This window comes from Balaenoptera musculus, chromosome 3 (assembly GCF_009873245.2).
Source record: "Balaenoptera musculus isolate JJ_BM4_2016_0621 chromosome 3, mBalMus1.pri.v3, whole genome shotgun sequence".
In the NCBI taxonomy this organism is placed as follows: domain Eukaryota; kingdom Metazoa; phylum Chordata; class Mammalia; order Artiodactyla; family Balaenopteridae; genus Balaenoptera; species Balaenoptera musculus.
Window position 1 is genome coordinate 132148591 of NC_045787.1, and position 17895 is coordinate 132166485.

The 17895-nt window shown below is 44.2% G+C and overlaps 1 protein-coding gene across 9 annotated transcripts in view; it reads left to right on the top strand.

The window, feature by feature from the left end:
• CYFIP2 (cytoplasmic FMR1 interacting protein 2) overlaps window positions 1-17895 on the top strand; it is a 126851-nt gene that overhangs the window by 95110 nt on the left and 13846 nt on the right. The gene's annotated exons all lie outside the window — the stretch shown is intronic.

Consider the following 17895-nt stretch of genomic DNA (forward strand, 5'->3'; position numbering starts at 1 on the left):
GTGTTTTTTCTTCACATCCTCATGACCGGTTGGATTTGTCTTGTCTTTTCAGTCATAGCCGTTCTGGTGGATATGTTGCGATATCTCACTCTGGTTTTGATTTCCCTGATGACTGAGCTTGAGCTTGAATGATGCTGAGCTTCTTTCCATATGGCATTCCCATTCAGACAGCCTCTCTTGTGAAATGTTGTTCAATATTTTTGCCTATTTATTACTGAGTTATCTTTTCCTTATTGATTGGTAGACATGATTTATATATTATAGATACATGTATTACGAATATATTTCTGTGGCATGTCTTCTGATGAGCAGAAGTTCTTAAGGTTTATTGTATTTACCTTTTCTTTTTCCTGTATGATTGATGCTCTTGTGACTTGTTCAAACAAGTGTCCCCTACTCTTAAGTCATGAAGATATGTTATCTTGTAAGAGTTTTAGAGTTCAGCCTTTCCAGGCGTAACAGACCTTTAAGTCTATTATTCACCTGGAATTGATGTTTGTGTTGAGTGAGAGGTAGAAATTCAATTTCATTTCTTTCCAAGTTGTCTCCACACGACTGATTGAAAAGCCCTGTTTCTCCCCACTGTGCACAGTGGTAGTGCTGTGTCTGTCATTTATCAAGCGTCCACAAAGGGCCGGTCATGGCAGGCTTTTAATAGATACTTGTTGAATCGAATCTGAAATGGACCATATTTGTTAGGTACCTATTTATAAGGCCGTTGTGTTTTTAAAGGAAACTCTGTTCCTAATGACTAGAATTTCCTCTAGTATCTTTTACCCTGAGAAATCATAAGGGAAATATTCCACAATCACCAAGTTTTCGTTCAAATTTTGTGTGGTTTTCGAGCCATCAGCGCATTGTTCGTTATGCCAGCACACACCAGGAGAGGGCCCTGTTCGTTCATGGGAGCGAGGGAGGGCCTGAGTCCCTGCGGAGACGGCCCTTCCGTCTGCAGGGCCTCCCACGCAGGACTTGAGAATGTTCCCTGCTTTTGGGCCTGTTGTTTATTTATTTTCTCCTCCGTATAGCAGACTGAGCCATGGTTATAGTGGTCGGCCATGAGAGCATGACTTACCTTTACAGGACGTGAGGACAGTTCAGGCCCAAACTCACAGAACTGAACGCTGGTCAGATGTGGGAGAGCTGTCAGAGGCCATCCAGGGCGGGTGTCTCTACAGCAGCACCACTGACACTTGGGGCCAGGTACTCCGTAGTGGTGGGGCATGTCCTGCGCGTGGCAAGGCGCTGAACAGCATCTCTGGGCTCTGCCCCATGGATACCAGTAGTACCTCCCCAGTTATGATAACCAAAAATGTCTCCAGATATTGCCTAGTATTCCTTTGGAGGACAAAACCTCCCCCCGTTGAGTACCACTGATCTGGTGCAATCCCAGTTCCACATTTAGCAGATAGGAAACTGAGTCCCAGAGAGGGAGATAACCTTCTCAGAGCTACAGCTACTCAGCTAGTGCGGGAGTTGAGACAAGAACCCAAGAGCCTCACGATTCACATACTCAGGGCCAGAGAGCTGCTCTCCTGAGCTTTGCAGATTGCTCTGTTGGCTTTTGTTTCTATTTTTGTTTCAGTTCCAGCTCCATGTCTGACCCCTCTATCTCCTGCTTCCACTTTATAGTCCCTTTTCTTTCATTTTGCTTTTCTTATTGCATCAGTGAAATAAATTCGTGGCTAGAAAACAGAGAGGTGCAGAAAGAAGAAAACAAAAAGCACAGTGCCGCACCAAGATAACCACTGTTCACATTCCAGTGTGTTTACGTGCCAACATATTAATTTTCCACGTATACATACATATATGTGTGTGAGTGTGTTTTACTTTGTTTAGTTGGAAAAGTAACAGTCACCAAGCTGAGAAGAGTGATTACCTCTGTGGGGTCTGAGGGAGTCAGGGACGGACAGGGGTTAGGAATCTTCTACTTTTACTCTGCACTCTAAATTATTGTACGAATTTAGTGCAGTAAGCCTTTATTGCTTTTTTTTCCCTTAAGAGGAAATACTCCCGCGCTTAACAAATGTTCACACTCCCTGACGCATGGGAAGTTAAAGCAAAAGCCCACCCTCTACCACCCACCTCAGACTCTCACTCCGTATTCCACCTATACTTGATCCAGGGTTATTTTGCTCCTCACCCTGAGAAAAGATGCCCCCAGTTACACAGAACACGAATTCTGTCCCCACACCCAGGCACCATCAAGTGGCTCCCCTCGGCCTGACTGTATGAGTGGTTCCTCCAGCCCAAACCCAGAACCCAGTGTTTTTCTCAATTGGAAACGAGCCAGGATTGGTGGGAAGGAGGCATCTTGACTCCCAGTAATACCTTTCCTTTCCGTGGCTTTACAGTTTTTAAATATATTTACATCCTTTCAGACCTGTCATAATCTGGGAAACACACCTGTTAGGTACATCAGCACATCAGATTCCTGGCAAAAATGGTCTGTCGGTAAGAGTCTTTGGTTCTTCAGACATGACTGAGACCCCCAACAGGCCAGGCAGTGTGTGGGACTCCGGGGCTCACCGATCACTGGACACCGTCACTTCCCGGACGGCACTGTTCACCGTCTACACCCTCTGTCTTTCAATATGGAGGGCTAGCCCTCCGGGGCTTGGGCAGGATGATCTCAGGGCCTTTAACTATTTAGTTACTAAAAAAACAGGAAATAAATTCAGCCCTCCTGTTTATTAACACAGCGCTCGACAGTGACAGCCGTCTAGAGTTGGTCAAATAAATACGTGCTAGTTGAGGTGTTTGCTCAGATTTTACTAATGAAAGTGTGTGGTCAAAAGAGTTTGGAGAGTGACGAGCCTATTTCAGAACAACCGAGTGAAAAGTGGCATCAAACAAGCGCTGATCTGTGGAACACAGAGGAGGGGTGGGGGTGATAGGAAAGATTTCCCAGGTGAGGGTCCTTTTTGCATCCTCAGCCCCAAATACAGAGCTCATTAATTATAGTCTCAATGAATGGGGGCAGGAACATGTCATCTCCGTCCTAGATGATGAGTAGAGAGAGACATGCCTGTTGGTCCTCTAAAATCTTCAAGATACCGCCATTCAATGGGTGACAGAGGCGGTCAGTCACCTTCGTCCAAAGCCACCTCTGTCCTTGGAATATGCTATGCTGATGTCATTAACCTTGGCGGTAGTTGCCACAAAATCAGAGCCTTGGTTACTCACTTCTGTATTGATGACTTTTCTATGACGAGACCCCAGTGGATAGAATGCCTAGAAGCTGAGGGTTCGGGGGTCGTTTGGTACAGTTTGCTCTACTAAGTGTTACAGATCTTCAAACACCCAGTAGGTAGTGTAATGGTCTCATTAAAATCACTCAAACTCCTAAAATATCCTGATGTCTGAGCCCCATCCCACTCCAAGGAAAACAAAATTTTCGCCAGTGGGGCCCTGGCTGAAATGCCTAAAAGCTCCACATTTGATTGTAATGTGCAGCCAGGGTGGAGAGCCCCTGTTCTAGAAGGCGTCTTCTGAACTAGTATTGCCAAAGCTTAGTCGTTGACGTGTTGTCGTCACAATTCTTGCCATACCTGCAGACCGCTGGTCCTATTTGTATTTAAAGTAACTTTTTACCTTAAACTTATTTTAAAAGGAAACTTCGTATCACTTCCATTTAAAAAAAAAGTATTCTCTTGCTGTCATTAGAAAGCAACCAGAATAATAAATTCCATCAAAACAAAACACGATGATATAATTCCTGTTGCTGTGTGCCTAGGCCCTGAGCTTGAGGCCTGCACTCTCTCTCTCTCTCTCTGTTAAAAACAGAGATCAGCAAATGTTACAGAAGTAGTAAGACCGGCTGGTTCCAAGTGGAGACTTTCTCATTAAACTTGTGAGAAAGATTAATAGGAAACTAAAAAGGAAAAAATGTTATCGCTGTGACTCAGTATTATGAAATTCCATTGCACTGTACCCGCATTTCCCACCCTTTGGAAAATGCCAACCTTGGATGACATTGACATGCATTTGAGGGAAGGAAAAGCTACTTTCGAGGTCAGTTTCTTGGCTGTAGATCTTTCCTAGTTGACCAGACATGATTCTGATCCAGAATAATAATTCATTTTCCCCTTGACAATTCGGGGGGGGTGGGGTGGAGGTGAGACATAGTAAGTAATATATAGCGTTATTCAAGTGAAGCACAGATCAGTGGGGAAAGACCACACACACACACACACACACACACACACACACACACACACACACACACACACACACACACACACACACACACACACACACACACACACGAAATTAAATTACTGATTTATTCAGCCAGGGCTACAGAGAGCTCCTGGAAGTGAGGGGCCCACGGAGCAGGAACAGACGGAGAATGCCTCAAGTGAACTTTCCACTGCACCTGGAGTCCCCACTGAGGGGCTGGAAGCTGCAACTCGTACTTTCTGTGCAAAGGAGGGTCGTGGTGGATGTGGGAAGCCTCATTTCATGGCTGTTCCACACGCCCTGTATCCTTGGGGCTTAACATCAGTACGAAGGAAACACTGACACTGACATCTATGTGCATCCATATAAGGGAATGTTTAGACCGCTGGGCTCTCTGGTCAGGCCCTGTCCCCCGCCACCCCCTTCCTGCGGGAAAGCCAGGGTGGGGATTCCTGTGGGGTGCCCCACCTCCAGTTTTCCAGCTCATTTCTCCACGCTCACTTGACAGAGACAAGAAAAAAAAAAGAAGTGTTAGCGTTATTGTCTTTGTTGCCTCAAGACTCAGAATGTTATTTAAGAAAATACTGTTTTGAGAATGGTTTGATGATTCCCCTTAGGAAATCAGCTAAAACTGGTATGTAGTCATTCACCCAGAAACAGAGCCTAAAGGTAGAGCCTAATGCTGTTCTACAGGAATCTGACACGCGTAGGATCACACCGACCCTGTTTTTTTAAATATGTATCCTGAATCTTTATGGTTATCTGTTAACCAAGAGAAGTCAAATGCCCAGTTAGCCCCCTAGAGTGAGTGAGTTGGGAACATGAAGTTTTGTGGTATTTCATGGAAATCCCTAATAGTTCATCAGTTTTAAATTAAGTAAGATTCAAAAGGAAAATTTTAAGACTGAAAGCAATACAAAAATAAAATACCCCTTGAATTTTTATGTGGGTTCCTTACAATACAGTATTTTTGCATCCTGACTGCAAAAATCTCTTCATGTTTACTTGCTCTGTTGACAGAGAGCAATTTTAGCTCTTACTAATCATCTAACGACTACTACTCTCAGAATCGTAATATGTTAGGGGTTGTCCTAAGCAATAGTAATAGTAAGTGGCACTTGGTAAGTGTAGCAATTGTCACCCATTAGCTCCTCCCAGGGAGGACCCTGTGTACTGAAGCAGGAGCACACAGCAGTTCCCAAACGAGGGAATCACTGGAATACTTTTTGGTAGAGAAATTGCTTCGTCTTCACACTTTAGAAAACTCATCATGGTTGGATCCTAGATCCCCCGAAAAAGGCTATAAAAGAAACAGCTTAAGAGCAACCAGGAAATGTTAGTATGTTATATGATATCAAGAACTTTTTAATGTAGGTGATCATAATATTGAGGTTACGTAGGCGGATGTCCTTGTTTTCAGGAATTGCATGCTGAAGTATTTAAGGCTGAGTGATGCAATGGCTTCAACTTACTTTCCGATGATTCAGTAAATCAGAGAGAGTCAAAGCAGATATGGCAAAATGTTCATTGGGACTCTACATCAAGAGTATAAGGATGTTCATTGTTCTTTCAAATATTTTGTATGTCTAACATTTTTCATAACACAAACTTGAGGGGTGTGTGAAGGAAACTGAATCATGGAATCTGGAAAGTTAAGACGAAAAAGGGTCACATGATGTATAAAGAGGAAGAAAAGTTATGAGGGCTTTTGTTTTTTTTTTCAGCTACTTGTGCTAGTTGGTGGGATTTACTCTTGGTAACATATGCCCCAGAGCTACTGCTGACCTCATTTTTTAAATTTATAGAGACATCTGCTAGTGCTGAACTCAGCCACGAGTCTCATGCTGCCCATCTGTTTGATTTGTGAGCAGGAAATAGCAGTTCAGGATCATAGAAAGCCAAAGCTGGGGAAGCTGGCCAGCCCAAATTAGAAAGAGGCCACTCGGGTTTGTGAGTACCGCTGGGAGAGCACGCAGGACACCACTGTCGGCTGCCCTCCTCCCAGGGGCCCGTGGTAGGGAGACTTTCCCTCTGCTTCTAGGTCTTTGAGAGAAAAGAAAACAGTAATGCCTTCTCCCTGTGCTCAACTTAAGGGACATGTTTCCATCCAGCTTCTTTGAGGGTCACTGCCTTTCCATTCTTGCTCTGGGTGGAATTTACTAGTAGGTAAAGCATTAGGGGATAAAAGACAGAGCTGATTTGCCCATGTAGCAGCAAAAAGGATCTTCATACCATTGTAAATCAGATCATGCAACTCTCCAGCTTAAAACTGACAGGTGGCTTCTCATTGTACTTAAAAATCTTTTCTTTTAATTTATTTCATTCAAGTATAGTTGATGTATAATGTTTTGTTAATTTCTACTGTCATTGTACTTAAAATTCTAACTCCCAACTTTGGCCTGTGAGGCCCAGATTATTCAGCTGTACCTTCTCCTCCGACTGCATCTTTTATTAGCACTCTCTCCCTGGCTACACGATCCAGCTACATCAAGCACACGGCCGACTTTGAAGGTCAGACTAGAGATAAGGAATCTGAGGTACCCTGAAGATCTACACCAGGACCAAGGCTGAATCTTACTATCCTTGGCTTCTACCCTATTGCTTGCTCACATCTACCCCTTTGGCATTATAATTCAAGGGGCACCAAGAGCACCCCCAAAACAAAAGCATCTCTTCTGCTTTCTATCACAGTATATGAAATTCTCCTATTAGAGACTTAATTTGTTGATTTGAAATGTTATCCGATCTTTAGAAGCCCCGCTAAAATACAAAGTCTGCTGAGACTGTTTGGGAGAAAGATAATGCTGTGCAAGCCAGTTCATTCGTGGGTATTCATTTATCAAATAGTTGTGGTTTATTTTTATTTTTATTTATTTTATTTATTTATTTTTGGCTGCATTGGGTCTTCATTGCCACGCGCGGGCTTTCTCTAGTTGTGGCAAGCGGGAAGCTACTCTTCATTGTGGTGCACAGTCTTCTCATTGCGGTGGCTTCTCTTGTCGCGGAGCACGGGCTCTAGGCGTGCGGGCTTCAGTAGTTATGGCACACGGGCTCAGTAGTTGTGGCTCGCGGGCGCTAGAGCACAGGCTCAGTAGTTGTGGCGCATGGGCTTAGCTGCTCTGCGGCATGTGGGATCTTCCCGGACCAGGCCTCGAACCCATGTCCCCTGCACTAGCAGGCGGATTCTTAACCACTGCGCAACCAGGGAAGTCCATCAAATTGTTTTGAGGAGTAGGAAGATCACTCAGGAAAGGGTGTGGGGGAACTAAAAGATCTCCAGGCAAAAACAAAAACAAACCAAAGAAAAACATTGAAGTAGAAACTCTGTACTGTGCTTGGTAAGATGTTGATAGTATACACTAAATGGTAGAAATAGATTACAGAAGAATAATATTTTATATTCCATTCTTATTTAAAATATATGCTTAAATGTTTTATGCATGGAAAGACCTGGCAGGATAAACCCCAAAAGGTTATTGGTGATGACCCCTGGATGATGGGGTTATACATTTTTCGTTTTATAAACAAAAATGTATCTGCATCTTCTATTTTTTCAAAAATAGCCAGAAAGAAAGGGGCTAGAGTGACAGTTTTAAAAATATATCTAACACATTGCACGGTGACTGTATTTAACAGCACTGTATTGTATACTTGAAAGATGCTAAGAGAGTAAATCTTAAATGTTCTCACCGCAACAATAAGAACAAAGATGGCAGTTGTGTGAGGTGAAGAATGTATCAGCTAACCTATCGCGGCAGTCATTTAGCAGTATATACGGGTATCAATCATCACGTCATACACCTTAAACTTACACAGTATTATATGTCAATGATCTCAGTATATCTGGGAAAAAAAGGTATGTCCACTAAATTAATAGTTTTTCAAAGGATGGTCTTTTCCTAGAGGCTGAATTAAATATTGGGTGCATTTCCAGAAGAAAATGACAAATGTCAAGTCAAATAACACATATAAAGTGATTAAAATGTTGTTGTTGTTGATGGACCTTAGAAGTCAGGGATAACAAATTTGTAGCTTGAGTGCCATTTCCCCTATTATACCCAAGGCAGATATTAATAATCCATCCTGCTGAGCCCAAGTATGATGTCAGAATCCTCTCTAGAAGCAGCCACTGCCTCTCAGTCATGGTTGGTACATGAGATGACGCCAGGGCCATCACTAGCACATATGTTGCCTTCAGGCAAATCATGAAGAGATATCCTTTCTCAAGATCTTCCACATCCTTCTTGTGAAATATTTTCATAATATATTGATGTTTTTATGGAACAAAATACATCTGCTGGAAAATCATTATAAACAATCGATCTCTGATGTCTATATGTTTGGCACCCCCTAGGATGGGATGCCCTTGAACAATACACTATCTGCATAAACCATTCACAGCAGCCCTGGGTGATACTTTTTTGTCATCTCTGCTAGAGATGCCCCCCCCCAAAAAATAAACAAATCCTTATCTCCCAAAAAAAGGAGTGGTCTGAGACCCCTGGAAACTGCTCCATTGTCCTGACATTCTATCACTGGAGTTTGTCCTACTTTGGTATCTGGGAGGCAACTGAAGTACCTACTTCCTCTTGGTCAGATGTACAGTCCGTATAGCAAGGCAATACGGCAAGACATAGGACGCTAACGAGGTATTATTAACCAGTCAGCTGTTTCCATTTCAGGGCAGTAAGATGGAAGGAAGACTGTGGGTCTTTGTTCCAATTAAAACTCAGACTTAATTCCATTTTTTTCCCAGTCCATGAATTTGCTAATTTCACATTCCAGTGATTTGCAATGAACATAGTTCCCTGGGGCCTTTGCTGTTGCATTGGCCATATTGCAGGCCCAGCCTCTCCCTCCCAACACCCAACATTTGGGGTGTGTAGTCCAGTGGCTCTGAAGAGGTGTTCTGCGTGGCACGGTCCTCTGGGCTTCATGATGAGTAAGGGGAACTCAGATGATGAGGACACCTTCCACCCAGCAGGTTCTAATTGGTCACTTAGAGTTTTTAAATCAGCATTCCCAGCTTGAGACTTGGTACAGGCACACGGAAGTCCTCGTGCTTTTGTCCCTCTCAAGAAAGACGTATGTCCACTCAGCAGAGCAGAATGAAAGAGCAGGGTAAGGTTGGTTTTAGAAAAGATGATTGTCCTAGCCCCAGTGCAGGTCAGGCCAGACCTAGATCAGCAAGAGAATTCTGAGAGGCCTCAGCTACAGCTTATCACACGTTTCTTCATTAGATAAGTATTACCGTATACCCTGCCTATATCCAAAAGGATATGCAGTGCCTTATACTTAAAGAAATTGTTTTGCTGAGTCTAGGGACGATGACACAGAATAAGACCAAAAAGGCATCAAGAGGCAGAGGGGAAGGCCAGGGTGTGTTACATCAGACTCCCTCAGGCCAATTTCAGGTTGACTCCCAGGTACTCTCCTAGAAAGGGTATATTTTTGGACTCAGAAATCCTGGATTCAGGTCTTACCTCCGTGCTTGACAGCTATGAGCCTCTGGGGAAATGATTAAATCCCTGAGCCTTAGTTTCTACACTCCCAAAATGCTGGGGCTAGGTCCCTACTTCCCAGAGCCTTTGTGTGAAATGAGCTTACCAGAGACCCCTACCTCCTCTTCCCACAGCCCAGCAAGGAGGCTTTGACTCACCTTCCCTAGAAGTCGCCTAAAACTGAGGGGTCTGACTGCCTACAGCCCCGTCAGCCCACCCCTCCGTTACTCGCCCGCTGAGCAAATGATTTCCTGCTCTCTACACACCAGCCATCTCATCTCCGATCTTATCTTCCCTCTGTCTGTGATTGCACCTTTCCTGCCCATCCTCCCAGGCCCATCTCAGGGCCATCATTACCTCATTCCCCCCCAGTTCTCGTGTTCAGCACACACTTTATCAAATGCCTGTTCTCTGCAAGACACCTGGTGTTATTTCTCCCTCCTCCGAGTCTCTAGAGCCCTTGGTTGCAGACTTCTTTTGCACCTAGTGATTCTGTTTATTTCCCAGTCACAGGTATCTTTAACCCTCTTCCCCTACTAGATTATAAACTTCATTAAAATCTAGTTTTTCCAGTCTTACCTGTCATCATGTTTCCTTCAGCATCCAGACCCCACTCCAGTCAGAAAACAGTAAGTACCCAGTGGATGTTTGGTGAACTGAGGGAAGGAAGGAAGAGGGAGCACCAAGGGCATAGGGGTAGCATTGTGCCTCACACCTGGCTGGAAAGGTGGCCTGCCACCCCCGTTCAGGTGTGTATGGGTAGACACGGACGTGCCCAGAATTTATCAGTCTCCCCTTCATCTCAGGTACCACTTTGCACCTTGTCTTTCTTCGGTCTCGTAGAGTCAGAGGAATTGAAATATCTGGAAAGGTCTGGTCACCTGGGGAAGCACCTACTCACATCTACCCTTGCACTTGTGTATTCCTTTTTCCTGGAGTCCATTTCCATCCTCGTGCTGATGATTCCCAAGTTCAGATCCACTCTGTGGACCCTGGGGGACCCTAGGCCTTATGTCTTGTTGCCTTTTAGACATCTTCTCCTGAATGTCCACAGAAATTCACCTTGCCCGGATCTGATCTCAGCTGCCTCCTGCCTGCAAACTCACTGTGTCTTCTGACCCTGTGAGCAGCTCAGCATGGGTGTCCTTTCCCGCTCTCTGCTGTCATATCCAGTCTGTAGTTGGGTCTTTGATATCTGCTCCCAGTTCTCTGTCTCCTTTGCCACTGCTCCAGGCCCTGCGATCTCTTGCTTGGCCTATTCCAACACCCCTTTTGCCCTCCCCCAGTGCTTTCTCTCTTGTAGCCAAAAGGTGAAGCTGCAGATGTGATCATGCCACTTCCCTGATTAAAACCATCAGGATAGCGTCCAAACACCTAAGCAAGGCTTACAAGATCGTTCCTGCTGTGCCTCCTCCTCACCCCTCCTTCCTCACCTCATGCCACCTTCCCCCAGCACTGAAAGCTTCAGTCTTATTCAGCTGTCAACCCCTCACCCACTGTGGTCCATCTTGCTTTGGGGCCTTTCACAGGTGCTGTTCACCCTCACCAGTCCAACACTTAGCCCTTGTTCAGGTCTCAGCTTAGCATTTCCTTCTCCAGAAAGTCTTCCCTATCATTCTCCCCAGAAGTCTGGATTGATTACCCCTATTATATATTCCTGTAGTACCCCAATTGTAGCACTTAACTAGAACTACCCATTTTACCTGTTTTCCTCCTCATCTTGGTAAGGACCATGCATTAGGTCTGCCTCACTTACTGCTCTATCTCCAGCACCTTGCAGAGAGACTTTTTATAACAGATGCGTACTATTTGCTGAATGAATGAATGAATGAATGGCTTAATTTCTGCTCAGGCTATATCCTAGTTAGAATGAAAGTGTTGAGAATTTGGGACGTCCTTGTTTGGTCTCTAGATAGTATTATACCCATGTTCTCTATATTCCTCTTATTGGCCTTTCATAGCAGGTAAAATGCAGGTCCTGAGTACGGCTAGTCCCTCCGAAAAGACTCTTGATCAGTGTTTGCATGGGATATGAGACACTGCTCTGGTTCTTCTTCAGAAGCACCCTGGGCTGGGACTGGATTAGAGAGCTCAACCGGCTTGGTGAGGGACCTGAATGAATAAGGGCTCTGATCAGTTTTTTAAAAGAAAACTACTGTAGACTGAAGGGTCTTGGAAGAGTCCTAGAAGGTGAATCTCGAATGGGGCTTTGCAGGATGGACAAGAATGATGTGGTTTGGGAGGGTTGAGGAAGAAAGAATTTATAGGGATAGGTGGACCCCATGAGCGGTCTGGTTATTTACCTTGGAATCACACCAGCAGAGCTTCAAAAATTAGTTGCCTGTGAAGAAATTATCTACACAAATTCAGGATAGAAATTACCTCTGGAGTTTGGGGAGCAGAGGTTTCAGTAATTGCCAGTTTTTCAGCTAGAAGATGGCAAGACTCTTTTCATTCTTCTTCACACTGCATATGTATGTCACAATTTTTAAGTTTAAAGAATGTTAGTTGATAGGACCAAAAACCTAGTAAATAAAGCAACAAATGATCTGATCCTATCAGATAGGAGTGAGGCTAAAACATTTCGCACGTAGTGAGATTTTAAAGTAATTTCCTTCTGTCTCTATTTTTTTTTTAATTAATTAATTTATTTATTTATTTATTTTTGGCTGTGTTGGGTCTTCGTTTCTGTGCGAGGGCTTTCTCTAGTTGCGGCAAACGGGGGCCACTCTTCATCGCGGTGCGCGGGCCTCTCAGTATCGCGGCCTCTCTTGTTGCGGAGCACAGGCTCCAGACGCGCAGGCTCAGTAGTTGTGGCTCACGGGCCCAGTTGCTCCGCGGCATGTGGGATCTTCCCAGACCAGGGCTCAAACCCGTGTCCCCTGCATTGGCAGGCAGATTCTCAACCACTGCGCCACCAGGGAAGCCCCAGACTTGCAACTTTTATTCCACATACTTATTGAGCATTTGCTCTCTGCCAGGCACTGTACTTACTCTTGGGAGTAAAATATGGTCAAAAGTAATCATTGTCCCTACCTTCCTGAAGGTTACATTCCAGTAGGGAGAGGTAGATGTTAATCAAATAGTCACATGTGGGCATGTATAATACAAATTGAGTTCAAATGCTGAAAGGAAAAGAGCTTGGTTCTTTGAGGACATATAACAAAGGAACCGCATGGACGGGGAGGTATTGCAGTGGTCCAGGAAGTCTCCCTGGAAGGAATGATGCTTGAATTGAGATCTGAAAGAAGAGTGGGAGGACTTCCCTGGTGGTGCAGTGGTTAAGAATCTGCCTGCCAATGCAGGGGACATGGGTTTGAGCCCTGGTCCGGGAAGATCCCACATGCCGCGGAGCAACTAAGCCCATGCGCCACAACTACTGAGCCAGCACGCCACAACTACTGAAGCCCGCGTGCCACAACTACTGAAGCCCACATGCCAAAAGCCCGTGCTCCACAACAAGAGAAGTCACCGCAATGAGAAGACCGCACACCACAATAAAGAGTAGCCCCCGCTCTCCGCAACTAGAGAAAAACCCGCGTGCAGCAACAAAGACCCAATGCAGCCAAAAATAAATAAATGAATTAAAAAAAAAAAAAAAACAAGTGGGAATTTACTAAGCAAAGGAGGGGGATGGGAGAGATAGGTTAGGGAGCATTCCAGACAGAAGGCAGAAATTCAGTGATGAATATGCAGACGGTGAATTCAAGTAACAGAAAGCTGCCGTGGCTGGAGCAGAAAGAGCTGGCAGGGAGTGGGGGAGAAACCCACTCTAGGTGGCCTTCGCAGGCTAGGGGCCGGGTGGGTTCCTAGCAGAGTGGAAGGCCAAGTGCCATGCTTTAGGATAGAGATTGGATGAGAAGGTGGTGGGCATTAGCCTAAGTGCCCACAGAGCAGTCTGTTCAGATCCCTGACACAGGCTTTGGTGCGCTCTGAACTGGACATTTTTATCAGTCGCAACGGCCTCAGCTCATGAATGCCAAACAAACACCTTCCACAAAAGGCATTGCAGGGCATGTAGCCACCTCGTCATGCAAATGGCCACATAGCTCATCCTTGGGGACCTTCCAGGCAAATGCTTTCCCACCTCTGTGAGGAAACCACATCCTTCTCTTTCTTCACCTTCAGTAACAAATGGCATTACAAGGTAGAGGATACACAGGAAGCATGCCAACAGGAAGCACCCCCAAAGAACCTCTGGTCCTGCAGGTTGCAAACTCGAGGGGGGAGGCGCAGGGTGCGGAGTGGGGGGTAAATGGAACACTCCTGTCTCCCCCAAGGAAATCTGGAGTGGAAGCTCATCATGTAAAATGAATAAAGCAACAACAGTGGTCTTGTTGTAGAGGGCCCAGAACCTTCTTCCCCTTTCTCCATCCTCTAAGGTGGCTTCTAAGGTCAGTTTTATTCACATTAACAAAATAGAAAGTTGATATTCATGCAAGGGGGCAACTTTCCTAGTAAGAAGACATTTCTAGGAGCAACTGAAATTTTTGGAAGAAAAGTAAACAAGAAAGATAAGGAAACTTGGCAGTAGGGCTATGTGTACCAATCCTCTGCTTGGAATACTTGTGTAATTCCTCATTGCACTTAAATTCCAGACTTCATACCATACTATGAGACCTCGCATGATCTGGTCCCTCCCTTCTGTTAGGAACTAAGACCGTACTATGACTACCTGCGTCACTATACTCCAACTTACTCTCTGCCCCAGGGCCATTGCACTTACCTCATATCTACATGGCTGGCTCCTTCTTTATTACATTCTCTACTTAAATATCTATCCCCTCAAAAAGGTTTCCCCTAACCACCCTCTCTGAAGTAGTCCCTTCCCCACTCCCAGTCACTCTCTAGCCTACCCTATTGTGTCTTACCACTATCTGAAATTTTCTGGTTTGTTTACTTCTTTTTATCTCTCTCAACTACAATGTAATTTACATGAGTACAGAGACCTCATTCAACATCATATCTGCAAAGCCTAGAACAATGCCTGGTACTCAATAAATGTTTGTTGGATGAATGGATGTAATAGTATTCTCATATATAGTCATGTGGATAAAAAAATTCATTTATTCATCTAAGAAACATGAGATAACAAATATTCATTCATTAATAAATAATTATTGAGAGACTATTATGTCCTAGGCACTGGGGATAAAAGGTAAAAATAGAAGTGGCATCCCTACCCTTAAGGAGCTCATAGTGTTGTGGTCAATGTGGAGAAGTGTGGAGAGAATCTAAGACATGAGGACTTACTGGTCATGGGACATGAGGAAGAGAGACAAAAAATGAACCCCGGGTTTTAGACTTGGGCAGGTGAGGAGATTATTGTGCCATTCTGGGAGCAAAGGAGCCTCAGATAAGAAGGGGAGAAGAAGGTCAGCTTTAGAAATGTGTAGCTGTGGAATATCCAGTGGAAATATCCAGTAAGGAGGTAGATATCCAAGTCTGGAGCTTGAAAGAGAAGCCTGGCTGGAAATACAGAGCTGGTGAATCAAAGGCAGTGCTTGCAGACATGGGAGTGGGTGAGACAAAGTAGGTAAAATGAAGTGAGGAGAAAAAAAGAAAGAGGGACCTTGGAGAAAACCAACATTTAAAGGATGGTTAGAAGCCAAACCTGCAAAAGAATCTAAAAAGGAGAAATCAAATTAATGGAAACCACAGAACTCATTGTCATAGTAACTGAGTCAAGACAGTGCCTAATACATTAGAGATGCCATAGTACAAGGACTGAAAGGTATCCATTGAACTTGGTGACAGAGCAGCCTTCAGTAATCTTTGCCAGAGCCATTGCCATGGCGTGTTATAGCTGGGCACGACATTTTTGTTTGCTGTGAAGGGAAGTGAAGACTGGGAAATGGAGAGAGAGGTAGAAAGCTCTTGTAAGGTGCTCGGCCCTGAAAGGAGGAGAAAGATGGAAGGGTGGCTGAAGAATCTGGCTAGAAAAACACATTCAGTAATACTCTAAAGGGCAGAACAAGGATCTTGAATGGAAACTGCTGGGAGGCTGCCTTGGTTTAAAACTTTCTAACCATTAGAATTGTTCAAAAATGGGTTTGGCTGCCTCCAGAATTACCGAGCTCTTGATTACTGGAGGTATTGAAGCATAGCCTAAATGTTACAGTATATTAAGAAAGAGTAAGGTGTTCAATCAGTAATCTAGGCTTCCAACATAAGAAACTGGAGAAAGAAAAGCAAATTAAACCCAAAGCAATCAGAAGAATGGACATAATAAAGATAAGAACAGAAATCAGCAACATTGAAAGCAGAAACACTATAGGAAAATATAAATGAAAGTAAAAGCTGATCCTTTGGGGAAAAAAATCAATAAAATTGATAAACCTCTAGCTAGACCAAGAAAAAAAAAAAGAGAAGACACAAATTACCAGTATCAGGTATGAAATAGGGATATCACTATAGATCTCACGGACATCACAAGGATAATAAAGGCATACTACAAGCAACCCTATGCCCATAAATTGAACTTAGATGAAAGGAATCAAGTCTTTGAGTCACAGAAAACCCCAAAACTCACTTAAAATAATCGATAACCTGAGCAGTGCTATATGTGCTAAAGAAATTGTATACCTAGTTAAAAAACAAAAAAAGACTTCCAACAAAGGAAACTCCAGATACAGCTGGTTTCTCTTGTGAATTCTACCAAAAATTTAAGGAAGAAATCATAACAATTCCAGAAAACAGAAAAGAGGAGAACTCTTTCCAACTTACGAGGTCGGCATTACCCTAATACCAACACCAACGACACTTGAAAACTCCAAATCAATGTCTCTAATGGATATAGAGTAAAAATCCCCAACAAAATATTAGCAAATAAAATCCACCAATACATAAGAAGAATAATGCATCACAACCAAGTGAAGTTTACCCCAAGAATGCAAGGCTGGTTCATCATTCAAAAATCAATCCATATAGGGACTTGCCTGGTGGCGCAGTGACTAAGAATCCACCTCCCAATGCAGGGGACACAGGTTTGAGCCCTGGTCCAGGAAGATCCCACATGCCGTGGAGCAACTAAGCCTGTGTGCCACAACTACTGAGCCAGCACACCACAGCTACTGAAGCCCACGTGCCTAGAGCCTGTGCTGCACAACAAGAGAAGCCACGGCAATGAGAAGCCTGCACACCACAATGAAGAGTAGCCCCCGCTCGCCGCAACTAGAGAAAGCCCACGCGCAGCAATGAAGACCCAATGCAGCCAAAAATAAATTTAAAAAATTTAAAGAAAAATCAATCCATATAATTCACCATATTAATGAATGTAAGAGTAGCCTGAATAATCAGTAGGCAAGTTTTCAGATTATATGATGAATCAAAGGGTCTAAGCTTAGACATAGCAATAAAGACCAAGTTACTTGATTTACTGGTTTGGGAAGGAACAGATTAATTAAGAAAGTGAGGAAATTTCCCCTCTGGCTAAGAAACTGTATAAATTACAGTCAGATCACGCAGGTCTCTCTGGAGAGTTCAGTTGTCCTCCTTCTGTCATCCTCACTTCAAAGACTGAGGGAGTTGAGGGGTTTCTTTCTTGAGCAGCTGGTCTGCTAGATTTCCAGGATGGCCATGTTCTACCCATGCCTGGTTAAGAAAGCCAAGGGCCCTCACAATCCTGATTTTCTCAAGATTCTTTAGAATACAAGAGTATCAGAGTTGAATGAAGGCTGGATCTTACCTAATCCAGATCCCCACAGTTTAAAGAATAGAAACCAAGACCCATGGAGGGTGGCTCGTGTAGGTCCCCTTCCCCATCACTGAAATCCAGTGATCATGAGCTGGTCCCGGGACAGTAAGCCCATTTGACCATATCTTCCAGGCCTGCCCTCCCCCAAACTTTCCCCTCCAACCTTTGTAGTACGCGTTGGCTTTTAGCTTACGTTTATGCATAAAGAGTCCCCATCAAAACCTGTCTGGGTCCTAGCCCCTCTTCTCTCACCATTTGGAGTCTGGGGTGGAGAAAAGCAGCCAGACCCAGGCCTTCACACAGAGGCACCCTGCATTACTGGATTGGAGGATGGGTCTAGCTACCTGCGTTGAGCCCATAGGCCTCACAGCCAACCAGATGAACATAGTCTGGGTCTATCATCTCTATTTGGTCCCCCTGCCACGTTGAATTCTTTCAACAAATTCCTTATAAGATTGTAATGAAAATATACTGCACACTCATTATGTCCAGGGTCTGTGCTATGAGGCTATACAT